The sequence below is a fragment of the Leopardus geoffroyi genome, chromosome A3 (assembly GCF_018350155.1).
Source record: "Leopardus geoffroyi isolate Oge1 chromosome A3, O.geoffroyi_Oge1_pat1.0, whole genome shotgun sequence".
Classification (NCBI taxonomy): domain Eukaryota; kingdom Metazoa; phylum Chordata; class Mammalia; order Carnivora; family Felidae; genus Leopardus; species Leopardus geoffroyi.
The window spans coordinates 22,214,174-22,234,154 of NC_059336.1; the positions used below are offsets into that span (position 1 = coordinate 22,214,174).

The 19,981-nt window shown below is 55.7% G+C and overlaps 1 protein-coding gene across 4 annotated transcripts in view; it reads right to left on the reverse strand.

Moving 5' to 3' along the window:
- SRC (SRC proto-oncogene, non-receptor tyrosine kinase) overlaps nucleotides 1–19,981 on the reverse strand; it is a 60,785-nt gene that overhangs the window by 39,717 nt on the left and 1,087 nt on the right. The window contains exon 1 of one of the 4 annotated variants that reach the window (XM_045444646.1): nucleotides 11,249–11,556. The exons of 1 other annotated variant lie outside the window; for it this stretch is intronic. The gene's annotated coding sequence lies outside the window, so the exon portion shown is untranslated. Of the gene's footprint in view, nucleotides 1–11,248; nucleotides 11,557–19,981 lie in introns of those variants that run through there. 2 more of the 4 variants (XM_045444649.1, XM_045444650.1) reach the window with 2 other exon arrangements.

The window sequence follows — 19,981 nt, forward strand, 5'->3', positions numbered from 1 at the left end:
GAATCCAAACACACGGCCACCCCCTAGTTCAGGCCCAGCTTCCTCCTCCAAGCTGGCCACCTGGGGGCAGAGAGCCTTTCTGAAATGTCAGTCGGAACCATCACTCCTACTTAACAGCCTTCACAGCCCCTGACCGACAAAGGACAAAGTCCTCACAGGGGCTTCCAAAACCCTAGAGAGGACTCTAGCAGTCCTACCCCTTGTCATTTATTCTGCCCTTCTCACTCGGTGTGCTGCTCCCCTTCACCCCAAGAACCCAGTAGGCACCTGCCCTGGGCTTTGCACCTGCTGCCCCCTCTACCCAGAGCACACCACCCCTGGACAGCTACACCCCTCGCTCCTTCACTTCCTTCGGGCGCTTTACTCACACATCACCTGCTCAGGGGGCCTTTCCTAACCACCTGTTCAAATGGCAACACACCCAGACAACTCTGCTCTGTCTTTGAGTCTTGTTTCCAAAGCTGTACCTCCTCGCAGAAGGCCTCTCTGACCTCCCCCAGCTGGAGTGAGGACCTTCAACTTCTCCTTCCTAGCGTGGACTGCAGCTCTGATGACATAGTGAGAGTACACATCTAATGAGGACAGGGGCCACTTCTGTCTCACTCACGGCTGAATATGCCGCAGTGGGTGTAACATTCAAGAGTTAACAGCTGGGATGCTTGGGCACCGTCTGGCCACTGGCCAAAAGCCTAGGGCCTAGCATGGAGTAGATGCCTGGTAATTACTGAATAGATGGATGGGTGGATGGAAGGATGGACAGATGGATGGATGGGCAGACAGACGACGACGAACGGGTAAGTGAACTGGGCCCACACAGTGGGCTTGGGACTTGCCAGGGATGCCCAGGGCCCTGAGAAGATGGCCCAGAGCAGGCGCAGACCCGCCCAAGCTCACCAGCCAGGCTCTGGCCTGAGCAGCTGCAGCCAGCCCAGCCTCTCCTCCTGCACAACCCGACTTTCATTTCCCATCTTCTCTGTCTGAGGAAGCTCCTTCCCTCCGGGGAACTGAGTGAGGAGGAGGGGCAGGCGGCGGCCCTCCGGTCCGAAGAGGGGGGCTCCTGGGCTCCATCTGTCCCACCACAAAGGGGCTTTGTCCTCAGTGCCTGTGCTGAGCCTGGGGCAGACCAGAAGCCACCCCTCAGCCGCCCAGCAGGTCCCACCACCCCTGGTCAGCTGGGCCAATGGCTCCAAAGCCAGACCCCAGGGGCTGGGGTCCCTGAAACCTCATTAAGCCCTAGGAGGGAGGCTCTAGGGTGACCTCCGTGTTTGCAGATGAGGAAACTGAGGCTCCAAAGGGCAAAGATACTTGGCCAAGATCTCCCAGGCAGCAGAGAACGAAGCTGGGTTTCAAACCCACACCCATCTGGCACCAGAATCTTTAGTCATGGTTCTCAACTCACCTTGCCTGGAGCACAGACCCTCTGGGTTCAAGAGGGTGGAGGGGCCTTTCTGGAGGTACAAATGGGCACCCATGCCTAGCCCTGCACCCAAGTGGGGAGACCCTTACTCTGGCAAGGTTCACCCAGCAAGGGAAGGAGGTCGGGCCCTGAACCCAGAGCTCTTGCCCCACACCCAGTCCATGCCCCAGGCGCTTTGGAAATTGGCCAGCCAGGCCCCAACACATCTCCACCACTTCCTGCCAGGCAGGCTTCTGCAGGGAAAGGATGTATGAGGAGGCAGAGAGGGGACAGAGGCCCCCACCCCCTCACCTCACTGCTCCCCCATCAATCCCGTTTGTCTGGCTAGCACCCACCTTCTCTCCAGGGCCACTTCACCAAAGCCACGATGCCAACAGAATGCCCACAGGACAAGTCAGTCCTGCCCAGGAGTCTCTCCTCATGCCTGAGGACAGCATGTGGACCCCCGCCCGAGCAGGCCCTCGGGCTCTCCACTGACGGCCACCAGCCACCTCTCAAGTCAATACCACTGCTCAGGGCTCCGACAAGAGGAGCTGCTCACATCACACCTTCAGGGCCTGGTTCAAGCGGTCAGTACTACTTTCTCCAGGAAGTCCTTCCTGGCCTGCTCCCTCCAAGGCCCCAACCGGCTCCCACCTTCTGCCCCAGATAGGGGTTCTCGATCCCTATCTGAAACCCCAGCCCCCATGAGCTACCTTCACTCGGCAACGGTAATGGAGCACTGGAGCCCAGTCTGACCCTTCTCTTTGTCTTCCCTTCACACCTTCAGCGGGAGACCTCAGCAAAGCCTGGCAAGGGTTTGAGGGCTTGCCTGGTCAACCTTCCAACTGCCTTGTACACGACCTATGCCTGCACACGCCAGGCGAGTTCCCACCACCAGAGCTTCGCCCATGCCCTCCCTCTGGCATGCCCTCACCATTTTTTTTTCCCTCCTGAGCTCCTGCTCACCCTTTAAGACTCAGACCAGGTATCACCTCCTCTAGGAAGCCCTTCTGGCCTTGTAATGGGCTGCCACAGTTCATATGTGCCTACCCTGTGGTAGGACAATGATCAATGTCTGTGTCCAGCTCCACCAGAGCGTTGGCTGCTCCCAGAGCACATCCCTTGGGGTTTCCAGCACCCAGCACAAGCCCTGACACCAGCCGCAGGTAATCAAGAGTCCAGCTGCTAACTCCCTGCCCAGAGAATCCAGGGACAGAGGCCAGGAACAACCCCCAAAGGCAATAATGAGTCCTGTTTTGCCCACGCTGCCCACAGATCTAAGGTATGGGCGGAGCGGGGGAGGGGGGCGGGGGTGCTTTCTGCAAATGGCCAACTGGTAACCAAACCCACGTCGTTTCTAAAACTAGGGCACAGGAGAGAAACGGGAACAGCAGAATTGTCCCCAAATAGAACTGTGGCTCATCTGGTTCCAGGGCCTTCGGGAACACCTGGCAGGGATGGGGGTGGGGATCACAGGTGGCTGCTCCCAAGCCTCCAAAGGCCACGCTACAGCTTGGAGGGCAGGAAGGTCAACATCACCGCAGTCACTGCTGACACCCTGCCTACTTGCCTCAGGTCAGTCCAAAGCCTGGAAGTTGGTAGTCCTCTCCCACTTACCCCCACCTAACTACTGGGTTAGGTCCTACCTAACTGTCCTACCCTAAACTGTCCTACCTCTGAGACTTTGCTCATATGGGTCCTCTGCCTGGAATGCTGTGCCTCCTTCCTGCCAGTCAGAAACCTGCCCATCCTTATAACCATAACCACTAGCTGGGTACTTCCTAGTACCTGGCACAGGCGGGCATTTGAGGGGAAATGAGCTTATCCAGTCCTCCCAACTTCCCAGTGAAGAAAAGACCCCTGCCCCCATCTCATAGATAAGGAAATTGGGGCTCAATAAGAGAAGCCATTTGCCCAGGGCACGCAGCACAGGAGGCAGATGGAACAGGTGATATGGAGGGACCTGGGTGTCAGCAGCCACGGGGCACCCAGAAGGTCTGGCTGGGCCCGGTTCAGCCTCCTAGACGGGCCGAAGCTTGAGAACTTGGCAAAACTCAGGGACAAAATGCACAGGGCACAGCCCCGCCAGCCCAGATAGAAGAGGAGCCCCTCTCTCCTCTCCCTAGGGTGGCTACTGATGGATGAACCACAGTACTTTGATGTGACAGAACTATCTCCCCACAACATGCACAAACCCACCGCACAGATGAGAAAACTGAACCCCAGAAGGAAACAGTTGCCCCGTCTGGGAAGTGGGATGTGCCCCAGGAGCTTTCTAGCTGTGACATCCCCCTGTGGCCTGGCGGATGCTACTTCCCTCCTCCGAGTCTCGGTCTTCCTATCTGGAGAATGGGATTGTCAATCCTTTCCTCTTCTAGTTGATCCAAATTATAACAAAATAGCGGCTAACATTTACTGAGGGTGTGCTATGTGCCGGCTTTGCTGAGGGCATCAGGCACCTCACCTGATCCTTAGAACAAGCCCGTAACGCGGATACTGTCATTAGGCCCATTTTTTCAGGTAGGTAGGGAAGCTGAAGCACAGAGAGGTGAACTGACTCACCAAAGTCACAGAGCTTGTGGGTGACAGCAGTTGGAGGTGCAGAAGCCCTGGGGTTGGAGGCAGGTGGCTCCCCAGAGAACTCTCCTGGCCTCTCTGTCCTGAGAGGAATGCCTAGCAGGGGCTGAGGGAGGGTCAGGGGTCAGACAGGAGGCAAAGAAGGGCCCAGCCTGGATGAGGCAGGGTAGACCCATGGTGTTCATGGGGCCCCGAGTCCAAATCCATGTACTGCGTGACCTTGGGCAAGTCTCTGCTTGTCTGAGACTCGGTTTCCTCTCTGGTGAAACAGGGCCAGAACTGATGCCTTGCAAGACACCGTGAGGACTAGGTATGAGGACGAGGACAAGCACTCGCAACCGAACACGGGCTCAAGCATGTGCTGAGGGAGCCGATAACTTTTGAAGGAACCCCAGGGGCTGGTCACTTTTCCCTCAGGATCACGGTTACATCTGGTTCTCCACTCAGAAGCTGTGGGAACGTGGGCACAATCCACCCCTTCTCAGCTCTGCCAGCCTTCCAGGCCACGTGACCTTAGACAAGTCACTTCGCCTCTCTGAACCTCCAAATCCTTTCTTGGGGCTCTGAGAGACGGGTTCTGGCCTCAGGAGATGAGGGGTTCTTGGCAGTGGGGGCGGGGTTCAGTCCCGTCAGCTCAAGCGGAGAGAGCAGCTGGGGTGAGCCTGAGCTTGAGGCCTCAGTTTCCCCATCTGCCTAGCCATGCTGGGGGTTACTCAAAGGTGACTGTGGAAAGTGCTTTGTAAACTGTAAAGTGTGGCACCCTTGGAGTGACGATTATCGCCTTACTGCCTGCGAGGCAAAAAAGAATCCTATGACTTGCTGTCTAAGGCAGAATGTGTCAGAGCCATGAGGGAGGGCAGAGAGTGGCAGCGGGGTGCAGAGGAGGGAAGAACGGAGTCGGGTGGGGGGACAGAGGGTGGTCACTAAGAACTTTCTGGAGGCAGAGGCATCTTAGCCACCTCGGCAAGTTTCGAGACGGCAGACCACTGGGCAGCGGGCCCACAGAGGTAAGGCACGGAGGCTGGACAGCTCGGGCACATAGGAAGACAGCCAACGGTTCAGAAAGACTAAGGGGTCACCCGAGTGAAAGGAAAATGTAGGAGTGACCGGGGTGGGGCTGGGAAGAGCTCACCTCCAGGAGCCCTTGCTGGGGAGCCCGGGCCCACCTTGCCTCTCTCTGAGCCACAGCTCCTTCCCCACAGAAAGCACTGGGGCAATAACAGCTCCTGCCTCTCAGGCCAAGCAGACAAAGGGGCAAAGCACCCACGGCTCCATCAGTGGTCACCTTCACAGAGAGAGACCCATTCAGTGAGGAGGCCTTCAATGCCAGGGATTAGGACACTGGGAGGCCTTGACACGTCACAGATGGGCAAGTCATAGGTCAGCTGAGGCAGGAGCCGGGCTCAGGGAGGCTAGATGGCGCTGGCGGTTTCCAGTCTACCCAGTCACAAAACTTGTCTGTTTCTGGTTAACCATCCCCTCAGCCACGTCCCGTAGGACAAGCCTGTCACAGATACAGGTGCCCAGACTCAGCCCCAGGGATTCCCTGATCAATTGGCCCACAATTCCTGTCCCGAATTCCCACCTCGTCAGAGGATTACCTTCCTAATCACAGAAATATTAAGCACTTACTGTATGCAGGCTCTGTGCCAGAGCAGACACACATTAGCTCATCTGATCCTCACACCCCCTTATCAGAGCTGGCACTGGCCCTGTCGTCCCATTTCAAAGACAGGGAAACTAGGGCTCCAAGCGATTGCTGTCCCACAATCCCACACAGCAAACGGCAGAATCAAGATTCGAACCCAGAACCGAGTGGCTCCAAGAGCCTTGCTACTTCTACTCCCTCTATGCCATGAGCATCCATTGAGCACCCATGAGATGCCAATCCGGGCAGCTGGGGGCCCCCTGCAAGATCCGATACTCCAGATCTGAGTAGAGATCCATCAGCCAGAACCAGAAGCCCTGAAAGTCAGGATCGCCTGCCCCCAGCAACATACCAACCCTAAACCTTGGGAGAGATTTCAGGAAAGCTGGGTGCACACTTCGTGGGAATCAGATGCTACAAGTCACCCAGCCGCCAGAAGCCTGGGCTCACGCTTTACCATGCTGGGCGACCGTGGCCTCAGCCCTTGGCCCCTCTGAGCCTCAGTATGCTTTTCTGTGTAACAGGAACAAAAGTTCTGTCCACGCCAGGCTGGGGCAAAGGATAGAATGGGCCACCTTGCTATGACCTGGCTGGAGAGGGCACAACATGAGGACATCCACATCAGATACACTGAAAGACAGGGCAGCAAATCCGGGCAGGCCAGGAGAAGGCAATCAGATCTGCCGAGGCCTAGTTTTCTGACACCATCCGAACTTGACTTCCACTCCTAGCACCAGGAGTCCATCTCTGTTGGTCTCACAGCCCAGTGGGTCTGAGGACTCGCAGGACTCATTCCCGCAGTCTCAAACAGCCTACATGCACCCTAAGAAGACTCAGTCATGCCTGCCCTGGAGAACTCCCTGGCCAGGATCCCCATCACAGAGCCTCAGCGAGGGAAAAGTTCTCACTGCACAGAGGAGGAAACTGAGGACCGGGGCAGGAGGGAACTTGGCCAAGATCATCTGCTTCTCCTCTCCTTTAGCTTCTCATTTTATTCTGGAACTCCTCTGGTTAGTCTATGGGGAGGAAAGGAACTGAGGCCCAGGTTAGAGAGGAGTCACTTGTTCAAAGTCCTATAGCAAGGAGGGGGGGAAATGGGGGGTTTTGCTTCCAGCTCTGGGATCCTCCCCAGTCATCTGTCCCTGGACTCCTCCCCACCCAGGCTGTCCTGTGGGAAAGGGCAGGCCGGCTGAGTCGGGAGAGCGCTGAATCAAAAGACAAGAGATGTGCATTTTTCTCCCAGCTTGGATAATATGTCCTGGGTCTTTCTGGCCTCAATTCCCCCATCTGTGAAAAGAGAAGGTCAGAATAGATCAGGAATGACAAACTCATGGCACACGTACAACATGCTCTACTCCTCTGCCAATGGCAGACATTACTAATCTCCCCCAGCACTCATTCCCATGAAGCCAAGACTTGGCCTCAGAATGCTTCTCAGCACAGCAGTGCAGGCCTGGGCCATCCTAAGGGTGGGTAATATCCGAGCCCCCACAAGGGAGGGCAAGGGAGAAAGACGTGACAGTCACTGAACATCCAGTAGATTCAAGTCACTGGGAGAAATTAGTGGATTTCATTTTCACAAGGGAGGTGTGCGAGGCTGATGCTCAGAGAGGCTAAGTGCCTTGCCTTTGGACACACAGTGGGAACGGGGCCTTGAACACAAGGAAGCATGTACTGGGCCTACCTTTCCAGAACTGTGGTGCAGAGCCAATGGCCAGGTAAAGGCAGGTACAATCTCATCCCAATCTCCCTTTGGCCTTACTAAGTGTAAGCCCCATGCCCATCTCACAGCTTCAGAAACTGATTCGCAGGGAGGGGCTGTTAGCTGCCAGACGAGGAAGGACTTGAGTAGCGTCTGGTTCTTCCCGTCTCTATTTATCTAGTTAATGTGTGCTGAATGCTTTATTTTGGTCCTTGTGGGACATCCTAGGAGCCATGACTCATACTATGCCACTTCACCGATGAGGAAACTGAGGTGTCCCAAAGGAAGTACCCCTCCCCCCCACCAAGTGGCTTGAGTGGAAACCAGAGTGGTTTACCGTGGAGATAAGGCGGTAGTGGAGGGGAAGTAAAGGGCTGTAGAGACCCAAGGGAAATAGAGGTGTGGGGGCCACACGACCTGGGCAGGAAGCGGCTTCTCCCCTCTGGGTCTTGGTATTTACATGTGGAAAATGGACCAATCTCAGGTAAGGCAGGCTTTCTCAAAGTGGGGCCGAGCTAGACCCAATAAACGCTCTCCCCAGTTCAGCCTCCTCACACAGCAAGGGCAGAGCAGGACTCAAATCACCTAGCACATGGGTGGCCTTGTCTGTGAATATCCCTTCCTAGGCCATGCCTGCCCAGACCAGCCCCTTCAGACTCTGTGAGCTCATCCACTTAAGGCCTTCATGACACAGCCGGTATGGCCAGACCCACTGGGCCCACCGACCCACCCAGTGTAACGTCACTCAAGGCAGGTCCTCTTTCCTACGTACCTACTGGCACCAGGCACTGGGGCCATATAGCCCTCCTTTAATTGTCACCTGATAGGGAGATATTTATTGTCCCCATTTTCGAGACAAAGAAAGCATAACTCTCGGAAAGATACAGTAAATGACCCAAAGATGCACAACGAGTGGAGACAGAACATGAACGCAGACCTGACTCCTGAGCCCTTATCATACCTTTGGTCTCCAGCTGACCCCTGCCTGCTCCCTGCCCCACTCCCAGCCTCCAGCCACCCTCTCTTGTCTTCCTACCAGTGAACTCCTGCTCCACTCTCAAAGCCCAGCCTCAAATGCCTCCTCCTCCTGACTCCTGATCTAGGCCCTCACAGAACACTTGGAGTCCAGCCCCACAGATCTATTTCTACCAGATGCCTTGGCCAGCTCTGTACCCCTGGCCTCCAACATGGGTCTGTTCACACAGGGGACACGAATTAGCCCCTTGTGTGAAGATGAAGGTCAAACTCCTCCCCAAAGCCTACACAGCCCCATATGATAACACCCACCCCCATTTCACCTCTCACCCACTCTCCTTAACTCTCTGTGCTCCAGACTCAGAGGTTTTCCCACTGTTTCTCCATAACAACACACACTCCCCCACCTCAGGGCCTTTGCACATGCAGTTCCCTCTGCCTGGCAAGCCCTTCTCCTAGCTCCATGCCTGGCCAACTCCTACATGTTTCCTTCAAGATTCCTCTGCACCCCACGCCTCTCTCTCTCTCTCTGGGCCCTTATCACATCTGTGATTATATATTAATTTATTTGGCAACTTGTTTGATACTTGGCTCCACCCTCTACACTCAAATATCTGGGAGACCAGGGACCCTGTTTGCAATTCTGCAGCAAGGACTTATCCCGGTTGACTACTCTCCACAACCCCAGGGGCCCTGGGAAGTGTCTGAACAGAAGGGGAGAAAGGGCGCTATCTCTCCTTAACTTGGAGCAAACTGTTGCTCTCCCTCAGCACCACCTCCTGGACGCCTCCTCGTGCCTCCTACAACTCTCACTACTAACCCCATCACCACACTGCTCAGCCTGAGTTTGAAACTCCTGGTTATTAGCAGATGCTCATACAGGGTCATGGATGTTTGCATCGAGGCAGGTTTGAGAAAATGAGGTCAGTTGAGGACCAGGGGGCTGGGGGGTGGGGGGGGGGGCATTGTCAGCAGGTCACTGAGCCATCCCTCCCTGGCTCCTGGGGCTTGGCGGAGACAGACATCCCCCCACCCCTCCCAGGTCACAACCAGGGAAGAAGCAAAAGAAGGCACTGCGCGTGAGCTAGGGAGAGTTCATGCTCCAGGAAGACGTGGGCAGTGGAGGACAGAGCCAGGGAGCCTTCCTGGGAGAGGCGGGCCTGAAGCTAAACCTTCAAGAGCAAGAACAGATAAGCAGCTCATGGAGGAGAGGACAGTCCTGGCAGAGACACCTTCAGGAGGAAAAGCCCAGGGGTCACACAGGAGGGCCTAGGCAGGCAGTCAGCTGAGAGAGGTGACACACTGCAAGTCACTTCCCTGGGTGGAAAGACCACATCACCAAAAGGACCTCGTGGCTTCCACACCTGGTCCCGTACTGGCAAACCCCTGCTCCCCCAACAACGGAGGGGTGCAAGGGCGGCCAGGCTGGGGTCTCTGAAGTGTAGACCCAGCTTCAAGATGTGTGGGCTTGGCCAACTCACTTCCCCTCTCCAAGCCTCAGTTTCTCCATTGGGCCGATTTTATATACTCAGCAAAACTGAGGCCTGAGGAGGCAGTGAGTTGCTTAGGGTCACACAGCTGCCGGATGGCAGGGCTGTACGGGACCTGTTTCTTTCTCCAGGGGTTATGAAGTGGCTTTTCGGACACCAATCCATCCTCTTCTGGAGACGAGCCCCACTAGGGCCAGCGCCCTCGGCCCCCACCCATTTTAGGCGACTCATCCAGCGAAGTGCTCATTTAGGGAGCACCAACTACACACCAGGCTCCTGCATGGTGAAGTACGTACACGCTGCCCCCCTTCCATGCGGGGACCCAGAGGGGCAGTCCCTTGGCCCGGGTCACCCAGTGAGCCAAGAAGCCTTGGTGTCTCGTCTGCCTAGCCAGGAGGCTGAGAAAAGGGTCAGTGACAGGACCAGCCTGGCCTATTCTCGAAACCAAGCCCGATCTCAGCGGCACTGTGGCTGGGCCTGGACTCACCCCAGGTGACCCAGGGACCACTGCCCCAGTTGTAGAGGTCCTGAAGCTCAGGAAGCCTCATCTGAGGTCACGCACTTGCTGTGCCCACTGTGCCATCAGCCTAAAGGCCCCAGAGGCGGAACTGATACCCCACAGGTGAGCTTCTTCTGTTCACCCCCAACCCTCCAGCAGCCCAGTAGTCCCAGCCAGACCCACCTGCCACTGATCAGAACCCCCAGATCAGAGAAGGTAAGCAGTTGTTTGACCACACAGAGCAGGGCAAGTGGTGGCCCCTTTGGGGACTCAAACCCACCCCTAACCGAAGCCCAGGCAGGCAGATGGACCGGGCCTGGTGGAGAAAACCCAAAACTTTTGCCAACTTCTGAGCAGGCAGGCGGCTGGGTCTGCCAGGGGCGAGGCTGGGGGGCTGGGGGTAGCGGGGACCAACAGCGTGGCCCAGTCCCTTCCAGGCCGGCGGCACCAGGCCCAACCCAAAGCCCCAGGAGTATAGGGAAGTCCTGGTGCCCGGGCCGGCGCCCCTGGCTTGGCGCCCCCAGGCCCACCCTGCCCGCCCCCTCTCCACCTCCCATCCCCGGCCGGGGGCGCCAGGCCCCGCAGCCGCGGCCAGAGGCGGCGCCGACAGGCTCAGATTTCAGATTTGGCCTAGACCCGGCCGGGGGGCTCGGCCCGGCTCCCGCTCTCAGGGGGCTCGTAGGGGAAGGGTGAGTCGGCGATGGTCCCCGCGCGGACAGGACCCCTGAGCCCCCCGCCCAGCCCCCTCCCCCGCTGCATCACAACAAAAGGCCGCGCCGGGCAGGTCCCCGCGCGCCCGCCCAGCGCTCCGGGATCGCGGCTCGGACCCGGGGGCGGAGGCTGGAGGGGTGGACAGGAGCCCCCGCGGCTCCGCGACCCAACGCCACGGTGGTCCCGCGCGGGGGTTCCCCCATGCCGGCCGGGACTGGGGGCCCGCGGACGGGCGGGGGGCGCTCACCTGGGCCGGTCGGCAGGCGGGCGCACCGGCAGACAGACGCACGGGAGGGCGGACCGCCGGACGGCCAGGGGGTCGGGCAGACGGCGGCCTTGGCCGCTCCGGCTCCCAGGCCGGAATGGATTCCGGGCCGGGAGAGACAGATCGAGAGAGAAAGGGAGGAGGAGAGGAGGAGGCGGCGGCCCGGGGAGGGGAAGAGGAGGGAGGGAGCGCGCGAGCAGGGAGGAGGGGCCCGGCAGGCCGCCGGGAGGAGGAGGAACGAGGAAGCGTGCGGGGACCGATTCCCCGCCGGTGACCTAGGAGAGACCCACACGCGGGTCCCCCACCCACTGGAGCCAGGGGTCCGGGAGGGGCAGGGCAGGGGGCGGAGGCACAGAAACCCTGCCCCCACCCCGCCGGGTGGGAGCGCCCCGCCCTGTGAGACCCCAAAATGCCCTCCCCAACTGCCCCCAGTCGACCCACCCTATTTACCCCAAATCCACCTCTTTTCGCAATTATGGGTAATGATAATAATCATGTTAGCACTGATGGAGCCCTCACTCCTGGCCAGGCACCATGCTAATGGCCAGGTCGACTTTAGGATCTATTCCTAACAACACCTAGGCTGCGGGCTGATGATTATCCCCATTTTACAGATGAAGAAACTGAGTCACAGAGAAAGAAGTCACCTGACAAGAACCAGGCCTTGGACCCTGGCCTTGACCTGTGTTTCCCAAAGTAGGGACTGGGGCTGGAGGCACCGTGTGGGGAAGAGCAACATTTATTTTAACAGTTGTGTGTTCATTTTAATGTGCATTGAAAAACAAAACAAAACAGTAACTAAGGCAGCTCATCAGAAGTCACTGAGTTCTGGATCTTCCTGCTTATGAGGGGGCTGAAGCTGGTATTTAGTGGCAATCACACTTCCAAGTAAATAAAGAGGCAAATTATATCTGGACGCAGGGGGCAAGGAGCTTAGCAGAAAAAGGAGGCAATAAGGAAATGCTGCTTCAGGCCGCAGAGGCTCCCCCAACCACTGTGCCAACCACTTTACCCCCACCGCCTCCAGGCCCAGGCTCCAGAACTGCCCTATTAGGGGTGGGCACCCCACCCTTGGCTCTTCGCTTGCCCTCCTGGAATCATGGCCTAGGGAAGGGTGGGCCTGAATCCAGTTTTAAATACCACCACCTGCTTCCTCTCTCCTCTGAAAGTTCTCCCATTTCACAGATGGGAAACTAAGGCCCAGCCAGGTCAAATAGCACCAGGCCTAGGCTTCTCCTAAGAGGAGCTGGGAGGGAAAGCCTAGAATGAATATAGGAGGCAAAGGCCTCAGAGTACAATAGAGCCTCCAAGAGATCAGGAATGAGCAAGGCCTACAGCCAGACTGATTTGGGTTCAAATCTAGACTAGTTGCCCACCTGCTGCACCTGGTACAAATCCACCAGCTTCCCCGGCCCAGTCCCCTCACCTGTAAAACAGAAGTGAACATGGTCACAGAGGACTCCTGAGAAGGTGAGAAGGGACAAGTGTGAGGGTGGCTGAACTTGTGCTCAGCCAATGGTAGCTCTTATGGTCGGTAAACTGAGGCCAGAGAGGGAAGTGGCTGCCCGAAGTCCCACAGTAGGCCCGCAGCAGAGCCAGCACCAGAAGCCAGCCCGGGCTGGCAAGATGGCTGCACTTGTTTGCGGGGCTGGCTTAAAGATTAACCGCAATTTCCTGGGATTCTGGGCGGGCCCCTGGCTAGAGGAGCAAGTTTCTCAGCCCTTATTCACTCCTGAAGGCCTCTCCAGGCCACACTGGGCCAGGGACAGGATATTCATCCAGTGGGTGCTGGAACCAACTCTTGCACCCCTTGCAGGAGCTAAATGGGCTCATCTCTTTCCAACAGTTCAACGATGTCACATTGGTAGCCTGATATTAGCGACGGTCGGTGGGAATATTTTCACCTTGGAAATAAGCAAAAAAAAAAAAAAAAAAAAAAAAAGGCTTTTTTTTTTTTTCCCTGCCAGTGAGCTAATTGTTAAATATTTACAAGTACATCACATTCATCCCCAGGAGTTCAACTGAAAGTTCCGGGCTTCTTCTGGGCCTGGGATGACAAAGGGCTTTAAAAGCACAGACTTTGGACCCACATACCTGGTTTCAAGTCCCAACTCTGCCACTTCTTGTATATGTGATGTTTAGCATGCCATTTCTGTAAGCCTCGGTATGCCAATCTGCAATATGGGCTAAAGATGGTGCTTCTTCCAGAAGACTCTCATGAAAATGAAATAGGTGATATACACTTAGTATGTGAGAGCCCTCATTAGTCATACCCCTACCCACTCTCTTGGAGGAGTGGGGGACGACTGGGGCAAATGTTGGCTCTCAAGCACAGATGTGGCCTTCCACCTGGAGCCATCACTGGTTTTGAGGCTTGGCTCAGAGGCTGAGGTTCTCAGGAGGCCCTTCAGGAGGATGTGGCCAGCACAATGGTTTCATTATTGAGTGTTGGAAGTGTTTGTTATTTTCAAACCACCCCTCTGGGCCTTTGCTCAGGCTGTAAGCCAGCGGAGAATACTTGCCCCATATCTCCAGCTTCCCAACCCCTGCTGTTCATCAAGGTCCTGAAAAAGTGCCGCCTCCTCCGGGACATGCTTCCTGACAAACCCCTGATGGAGGCACACTGCAAGTCCATCTAGGGTATGTCTGTCCCCACCCCGAGGGCAGGGACTATGGCCTGACCTGTGCCCAGCACAGAGCAGATACTGCCCAGTTGGCCGGAGAGATAGGGACATCCACAAAAGCTCAAGTTCCAACTCTCCATTGACTGCATGACCCTGCCCTCTGAGCCTCAATTTACTCATCAATATACTGAGGGAAACAACCATACCAACTTCCATGATTATGCAGATACAAGAGTCCCAGTGGTCTAGCCTGGTGGATAAGTGGCTCTTTGTGCATTATTTTGTTTAAAACCTTGTTAGTAGAACAGCAACTCATTGCTTAATACCTGCAAAGTATTCATCATCGTTAACGGACAGCAAACATTCATTGACCACCAACAGTATACAAAGCTCTGGGCCAGGCCTAGAAAGCCACAAGGACAATCTCCCAACCCAAAGCACCCAGCGAATGACAGATATTATGGATATCAACATGTTATGTCTCTGGAAACCTCCTCATCCCTCTGACACCCAACCTGAGTCAAAGCTACACAGAGGACAGGGTGGAAGGTGTGGGGCGAGGCCTGGCTCCTCACGACTGGCGACAGTCCCCTGGGTAAGACTGGTTTCCCCGCCACATGGGATCTGAGGCACCACCCCCCACCAGTAACTCTGACTCAATGGCCTGTTTGCCACGCCCACCCCCAGCCCAGCTCACCCTCTGACAGCCACAGCGACAGCGACTGGGAAGCTGACCCGTCACAGACTCTCAGCGGGAAATTCCAGACCAGCCCTGTCATTCCCCAGAAGGTCTACTACAAGTTGTCTGTTCAAAACCACTGGGCTCAGTGTGAAAGAATAGGGTGGAAGAGTAGGCAGGCTCTAGCTTGAGGCTGTGGAGTGGGCTTGGCACTTTCCGTGACACCGCACTTTACAGTTTACACAGAGATGCCCAGTTCTTCAGTGCCTCAGCCTGATCTGGCCCTTGCCAGCCACTCGGGCCTCCTACGCAGGTCCTGGTGGCCTTCCCTCCTTGTCAAGCCTGCCTCCCTGCAGCCACTCCGTCAGAGCCGATCATTCCACCCGGAGGCCTCGTACCTGCTGGCCCCTCTGCCGGCAATGCTCTCCATGCCCTAGTGCCTGGCCAAGCCTTACTCTTCCGTCCTCTGGCCACTCAGTATTTACCAAGCATCTACCGAGCATCTAGGTGCCAGGGTCTGTGCTGGGGGCTGGAGATGCAGCGGGGAACAAACCAAGTCTGGTCTCTGCCTTGGAGTTGCTCACAGCCTCGGGGAGAGGCGAGTGGGACCCGCACACTGGGCATGGTGATGGAGCAAGCACTGGGGGCTGGAGGGGCCCAGAGGAGCCCCCCCCCCCCAGCATGTGTAATGCTATACTCTTCTATGGAGAGTGTAGGAGCCTGAAGAGAGATAGTGTTCCAGGCAAAGGGAACAGCATGAACAAAGACACACCCCCAAACCACTGCTGTGTTTGGAACTATGGCCATGGCAGCGCTAATGGAGCACGTGATGGGGGGCTGGAGTTGGGGAAGTGAGGTGGGAAGTGTGGCTGGGGTGAGCCCTGAAGATCCCTGAATGCCAGGCGTGGCTTCTATCTATCTCAGAGGCCCTGGGGAGCCATGGAGGGTCGTGGGCAGAGAAGGGCTTGAGGAGATATGCGATCACTGAGTGGGAGACAGATTGAGGGGTGTGGAGGAGCAGTCTGGAGGCCTCTGTGCCGACGGCAGCCACGGCTGAGCCAGTTATAGCCAGGTCCCTGGCTTACCTGGTGTGTGTGCACCGGAGTTCCAGGGAGTCAGGCCAGACCAGCCTGAAGGCATAAACACGGGACACTAGAGAAGCGTGCCTCGCCCCAGGAGAGTCAGAAGGACTAGGAGCAGGTGAGCCTGTTCTCCCTCAGAGGCCAGCTGCCAGGAGTGTGGCCAATCTCCAGCATGTTCCTCCAGCATCCACCCACCTTCCAGCCAAGGGAAGCGGGTGGAGCCCAAGCAAACCAAGGTGTTAACCACTGAGTGCAGCCCCACACAATCAAAATCCTCTCAGCCCCACCTTCTGTGTGTGCACGGCCAATTCACAGACGGGAAGCCTGAGGTTCAAATGCTTCTCTGTCCAGCCCAGGGTCTGGTGACAGGACAGGGGATGTCACAGGCAGAAAAGACCTACCCATGTGAAGAGAAGGGAGGCACCTGGCCCCACCAGGCTCCTGTGAAGGCCAAGAGCCAAGAAACTCAGCCACACACCCCACCACTCTCTTCAGGCCACGGTGAAGGACCAGAGAAGGACAGACACTCTCCCAAGGTCACACAGGGCATCTCTGGCAGGCAGGCCCCGCTCCAGCCCAGGCCTCCTTCCACCATGTCTCAGAATGTTTGTGAGAAAAGATGAAAAGAGCCGGGCCCTTGATCCGCCTGGCCTGGCGGGAGGGCAGAGGGCAGGGAGGAAATCTGCAGCCAGAGCCGTGACCCCACAGATCAGAGGGGGTTAGAAGCCTGCTGAGCAGACAGGAGACGGCCTGCAACAGGAGGGCTTCAAAGAATACTTGTAAAAATAATCATCATAGCACCAGCTCACCGTCACTGTGCACAGAGCTTCCTGCCCAGTGCTCCGTTCTGGGGCTCTGTGTGTACTTGTTTGTTCTTCACAGCACTATGGGGTAGGAGCTACTGTTATCCCCATTGTACGGATGAGGAAACTGAGGCTCAGTGAGGGGACATGCCACAGTGAGGGAGTGCAGGACCTCGAATGCAAACCCAGGCAGAATTCAAGCCCCTCTGAGAATGATACTCTGGCGGTTCTGTCCTGCCCAGACCTTCTGTGAGCCTTGGCCTTCACAGCCTTCACCTATTTCACATCCAGAAGGGAGAGGTGGGACACATGGAGCCTGGCCCAACTGCTGATCTCCACCCCAGTCCCCTCCCTGAGCCTCCATTTCCACCTCATCTCCAAAGGCTCCCAGGCTTGTTGGAAAGACGGACTGTAGCAACGTTTTGTGGGAGGGCTTTGAAAAGTAGATACCAAAGAAGCAAAAATGTTAATACCATACTCCGCCTTCAAGGAGGGGAGCATAACTCCTCCGTTCCTTAGTGACTTCCTTCCTCCCAAGGAGGACAGCATGGAAGGTGGGGCAGGGAGGTAACTTTGCAGTAGAGAAACCCAACAAACATTGCCTCAGCCAGGTGGTCAAGGTTGACATCAACAGGGATAAATCATGGTGATAACATGTGCCCTTGATAAGATGTGATGAGAACAGCACTTCACCTCTGTGGTCTTCTTCCCAGGAATCCATAATCCCAATGTAACCATGAGAAAAACATCAGACACATGCCAGTAGAGAGATAATTCTACAAATATTAGCTCACCCATTCTCTTTAAAACTGTCAAGGTCATCAAAAGCAAGGAAAGTCTGAGAAATTGTTACAGCCAAGAGGAGCCTAAGGAGGAGACACGATGATTAAATATAATGTGGCATCTGGGGCACCTGGATGGCTTAGTAGGTTAAGCATCCGACTTTGGCTCAGGTCATGATCTCATAGTTCATGAGTTCAAGCCCCATATCAGGCTCTCTGGTGTTCCCCCTGCCCCCCCACCCCCACCGCCGCTCCCCTGCTGGCTCGTGTGCACACGCGCGCTCTCTCTCTCTCTCTCTCTCTCTCAAAATCAATAAATCTGAAAAAGAATGTTTTAAATAAATAAATAAATAAATAAATAAATAAATAAATAAATAAATTTTAAAAATGGGGGCATCCTGGATGGGATCCTAGAACAGAAAAGGGAAATTAGGGAAAAACTAAGGAACTCTGAGTGAAGTGTGGACATTAGTTAATAATAATATACCACTATTGTTTCATTAGTTGTAAGCAATGTACCATACCAATGCAAGATGTTAACAATAGGGGTATATGCCACATTATGTTCTAGAGCCAGAAAAAAGAAAAAAAGGGGGTTTTAGGACGGGCAGGAAGCCAAGAAAGCGGTCTCTAAACATTTCCTTCTAAAGCTGGGGAAACTGAAGACTGAAGAACGGAAGGGACTTGCCCAAAGTCATACCGCAAGTTTATGACAGCCTGGACTAGGATCAAAGTTTCTTGATGTCACAAGAATTTAGTAAATGTCTACTGTATACAGTGCACCAGGCTATGTCCTTGTCATGGTGAAGGTGGGTTGAGAGGTTCAAAGATTTGTCCTTGGCTCAGCGACTTCTTTGGGCCAGGTGTCCAAGGACACAGACCCTGCCCCTTGGGGACTCTCAAATCAGAAGGGGAAACAGACGCTGAAACATCCTGAGCTAGAGGGCCAGGAGCCATGAACTTCCATGACCGAAGGATCCAGCCCCACCGTCTGCAACCCGTGTGACCTTGCGAGGCCTCACTCTGCTGCTGGTGACGTCGAGCACCTGGTGATTGATTGTACCAACTACCAGTGACACTGAGAGATTCCAATAAAGTGTCAAGGCTGAGAGGTAGCTAGCATGGTGCCTTGTGCACTGCACAGACTCAATGAATGGTGATTCCTTCCGTCTATTATTTTAATGTTTATTTATTTTTGAGAGAGAGTGAGTGCAAGTGGGGGAGGGGCAGAGAGAGAGCGAGACAGAGGATCCAAAGCAGGCTCTGTGCTGACATCAGAGAGCCCGACGTGGGGCTCGAACTCATGAACCATGAGATCATGACCCGAGCCGAAGTCGGACACTCAACCGACTGAGCCACCCAGGCGCCCCATTTCCATCTGTTTTTAAGTTCAGTCTGAGGGCTGGAGGAGCTGAGAGAGGTAGCCATTTCTCAGCTTGCCTAGATGGGGGTTTCTCTGGGAGGCGCCCAGATGAGGAACATTTAGGTTGGGTCTTGAAGGATAGGAAAGGGTTTGCCAGGCAAAGAGGAAGTGGAAACTGCGGCCCAGGCTTCCGGAATTCACTGTCTGGTCTGGCAGAGAAAGAGACGTCAGGGCATTTCCACACGACAGGACTTCCTCTGGCCTCTCCCTGGGCCTTGGGGCTCACCACTACCTGAGCGGAGGGCAGAGGCAGCAGGGGATGGGCCAGGGTGGGGGCGGGCACCAGAGCCAAACGACTCCAGGACTCGGTCTGGAAACGAAACCAAGTCGTGCCTCCCACTCACCAGCTGAGTGTCGCTTATAGAACTTCCTCCTTCTGTTCCTGTTTAGGAATTACCAGGGCAGGCTCTGTGGTGGCTAGGGGATTGCCCCAAAGGCCAGGCCTGGAGCCTCTGGGTCCTCTCTGGCCCCTCAAAGACTCCCAGACCCTTTGTCTGGTCAGTCTCCTCCTTGTCCTATTCCTGCCCTTCAACACACCCTTTCTCCTTTCTGCCTCCACACATCTGCCTGTGCATAGGGTCCACCGTCTCCTCTCTCTCTGCTTGTCCAAACCCTGCTTGCCCCTGGACCCCTCCTGGAAGACTTCCACAGACACCCCTCCCCGTCCTGGCCTCTGTATCCCATTCACAGGTCTCCTATATGGCAAGACTTGTGCCAGGACAGATGTAGCAGTGATGGTCCTTTGGAGCTTGGGCCTCTAACCCCTATGTCCTTGTCCATCCATCCCGTATGCTTTGTTCACCCCCGGCGGACAGAATCGAAAACCAGGACCCCAGTCCAGTGCAATCTCTCCACAGTGCAGCCTTAGGCACGTCCCTTCCCCTTTCTGGCCAGCATTGTTTCCATAGCTGCAGAGGGAAGAGGTCAATGACACGTCCAGGGAGCCATAAGAAATCGGCAGGAAGGATGACGAGGCCTGCCCTCACCCCGCCCTGCCAACCCCAATATAAAGCCTCCCCCTCCAAGTGGAACTCGTAAAATGCATGCACAAGGCTCCAATTCATGTGAATTTCTGGGTGGAAACAAATATGGGGGCCCAGGAAGGAGTACCCACCAGGCAGCCAAATATCATTGTTAAGAGCAGCTACAGACACCTGGCTTTGAATCCTGCCTCAATAGCCCTGTGGCCTTGGGCAAGTCACTTGACCCCCCCTCACCCTCACTTCTCTCATTTGTAAACTGAGGGGAACGGACACACCTCCTGTGGCTCTTCAGTGATTAACTTGACATGCTCATGTTAGATGTTTGGTAAATGGATATGT